The sequence below is a fragment of the Giraffa tippelskirchi genome, chromosome X, assembly GCF_054371585.1.
Source record: "Giraffa tippelskirchi isolate mGirTip1 chromosome X, T2T-mGirTip1v1.2.pri, whole genome shotgun sequence".
In the NCBI taxonomy this organism is placed as follows: Eukaryota; Metazoa; Chordata; class Mammalia; order Artiodactyla; family Giraffidae; genus Giraffa; species Giraffa tippelskirchi.
The window spans coordinates 43006898-43010405 of NC_137289.1; positions in this window are offsets into that span (position 1 = coordinate 43006898).

The following is a 3508-nucleotide window of genomic DNA, read 5'->3' on the forward strand; positions in this document are numbered from 1 at the left end:
TCACATGTTTTGTTGTTGCTGTTACAGCTTGCAAAGAGGGTATGTCTTGGTTACTGAATCTAAAAAATAGACTTTTCACCAATCCTATGTAACTGAGTCAGTACCCCCAGTGCCTACCCACAAATATTTTGAACAAAAAAGAAAAACAATCCGTGAATCCAGAATCCTGCAAAAATACTTGGCAGAGTCAGTGCGTCAGTCTCTGTGCTTAAATGTATGTTTCTTTTAACTTGAAATGTATTCAGTCATTGAAAGACATAACTACCATGCTTTATTTATGCAAAATTAACATAGGAATAAAAACTCTTAATTTGTCAAGTTGATCATCACCATTATTTTTAGTTTGGACTTGATTAAGTGGTAGAAAAATTTATTCTTATATAGAATTGAGACTCAAATCTTCATATTCTCTAGTGGCCACTTCAGGACACCCAAAGATAGTTTAGGCATAGACGATGTCTTAGTAATTGTATGATTCTGAATTTGGAGCCTAGATTCGGGAAAGGCAAAATCAAGGCTAGTTGTCAGAGAAGACAAGGTGTAAGTCCTAAGTATCTAAAGACAAGAAATATTTATAATCAACACCATAAAACCACACTAGATTTTACCAAGGCTAAAGCTGTATTAGGGAAAAGATAGCAGCAGTACCTCCTATCAGCGAGGAGAGGATGTTTGCTCATTTCTGAGACTTAGAGGACATTCATGTTTTGTCTGTGTTCAGACAAGATTACACAGTGGTCTTGTTTTGGTCTCATTTTGTCACCACCCCAGAGCGGCCTTGTCGGATGTTGGCGCGTGAATTTCTTCATGCTCACGAGAGAACAGACTGAGCCGTGAATGCCAGGCCAGCTTCCATAGGCCAGGGGCTATTTTCCGCTTTCTCATCGGTGACAGACTCTGAGAGGACTGTCTTATCTATATTTTAAGTCTTGGCTGTCAAGCCTTACAAGGGGCCCCTTCCATGAAATTCAGCCAGTTGTAGCAGTTTTGAAATTAAGATTTTGAAACCCAGGAGTAAATATGGGTCAAATCTGTATCTCAAGAAGAAGCCTGCTGCTGCTGCTGCTAAGTCGCTTCAGTCGTGTCTGACTCTGTGTGACCCCATAGACGGCAGCCCACCAGGCTCCGCCGTCCCTGGGATTCTCCAGGCAAGAATACTGGAGTTGGTTGCCATTTCCTTCTCCAGTGCATGAAAGAGAAAAGTGAAAGTGAAGTCGCTCAGTTGTGTCCAACTCTTTGCGACCCCATGGACTGTGGCCTACCAGGCTCCTCCATCCATGGGATTTTCCAGGCAAGAGTACTGGAGTGGGGTGCCATTGCCTTCTCCGGAAGAAGCCTGCAGGATTTCGAAAAACCTTTCTGGGACCCTTTATCGCCAATCAAATTTGCAAGAAATAAATCAGCAGCTAAAGCATCACTTTGCATTGGGGATTTTGCCAAGTACCATGACCCCAAGCCACACACATTGTCTACCCCTGTCCAAATTTTCCCTTTTTGACTTTGTACTCTGGATACAAACTTCCACAGTCACACTTTAACCTAGTGGTAAGTGTTCATATCCCAGATCTGAAACTGTTGAGCTCAAGGAAAAGAATGGGTCTCATTCATTTTATTCAGGCCTTAGACAAAAGCCTGAAATTAAGCAGTTGCTCAGTATTGTTTAACTGACCATTAATGAAAAATATTTTAACATAAGACTCAAAGTAAAATGTAACTTGGAGAACTTCTCTAGGCACAGGAAGTATATTGAATAAAAGGTAACAAAGAGGAAGACTGAAGTCCTAAATTCTTCCCTGAGGGACATTTCACAAAGTGGACAAAATCTGATAAATACCTCATGAGTTGCTGCAAGTTCCTTTACCTGGGGTTTAATGGTTTTACTTAAAAACCTTTCACCAATACTATTTGCTTTCCAGTAAGTGGTCGTCATCTCCATCTTGCTGATCCTTGAAATAAACCTTCCCATGCAGTGCTTCTGGGAAAGTATATGAAGGACAGAGAACCACTTCCCATTAAATTAGCAATGATTTGTTTTTAACTTTAGGAACACTTAACATGAGATCTACCGTCTTAACAGATTTTTGCTGATGACATGATTGTCTGTGTAGAAAGTCCCAAAAAACTTACCCAAAAACTCCAAATAAAATGAAATACTTAGGCATAAACTTTAAAAAATGTACTGAATCTGTATACTAAAAAATTTTAAATGCTGATTAAATAAACAAAGAAGACCTAACTAAATGGAGAGATATGCTATACTAAATGTCCATTGACAGAGAAATGGATAAAGAAGATGCGGTATACATATATAATAGACTACTACTCAGCCATAAAAAACAATGGATTAATGCCATTTGCAGCAACATGGATGGACCTAGAGATTATCACACAAGCCAGACAGAGAAAAACAAATATCATATGATATCACTCATATGTGGAATCTAATTTAAAAAAAAGATACAAATGAACTTGTTTACAAAATACAAACAGACTTACAGATGTTGAGAACAAACTTATGGTTACCAAAACAGAACCCTGGCAGGGATGGATAAATCAGAATCTTGGGATGAACACATACACACTACTACACATAAGATAGATAACCAAGAAGGACATACTTGATAGCACAGGGAATACTATTCTTCAATATTCTGTGATAACCTGTGTGAGCAAAGAATATAAAAAGAAGGAATATATGTATAACTGAATCACTTTGCTGGACACCTGAAACTAATACAACATTGAAAATTAACTATCCGCCAAGAAAAATTTTTTAAAGATATTTTTGGAATCATCTGGAAATTTTGAATTTAGACTTTGTATTAGACATATCTATGTTATACTTTGGAGATATCATGACAATGTTGTTGTAGCATGTGGGTTCAGTTCAGTTCAGTCGCTCAGTCGCGCCCAACTCTTTGCGACCCCGTGAACCGCAGCACACCAGGCCTCCCTGTCCATCACCAACTCCCTGGGTACACCCAAACCCATGTCCATTGAGTCAGTGATGCCATCCAACCATCTCATCTTCTGTCGTCCCCTTCTCCTCCTGCCCTCAATCTTTCCCAGCATCAGGGTCTTCTCCAATGAGTCAGCTCTTCGCATCAGGTGGCCAAAGCACTGGAGCTTCAGCTTCAACGTCAGTCCTTTTTCAATCAACACCCAGGGCCGATTTCCCTTTGGATGGACTGGTTAGATCTCCTTGCGGTCCAAAGGACTCTCAAGAGTCTTCTCCAACACCATAAGTTCAAAAGCATCAATTCTTTGGCACTTAGCTTTCTTTATAGTCCAACTCTCACATCCATACATGACTATTGGAAAAACCATAGCCTCGACTAGACGGACCTTTGTTGACAAAGTGATGTCTCTGCTTTTTAATATGCTGTCTAGGTTGGTCATAACTTTCCTTCCAAGGAGTAAGTGTCTTTTAATTTCACGGCTGCAATCACCATCTGCAGTGATTTTGGAGCCCAGAAAAATAAAGTCAGCCAATGTTTCCCCATCTATT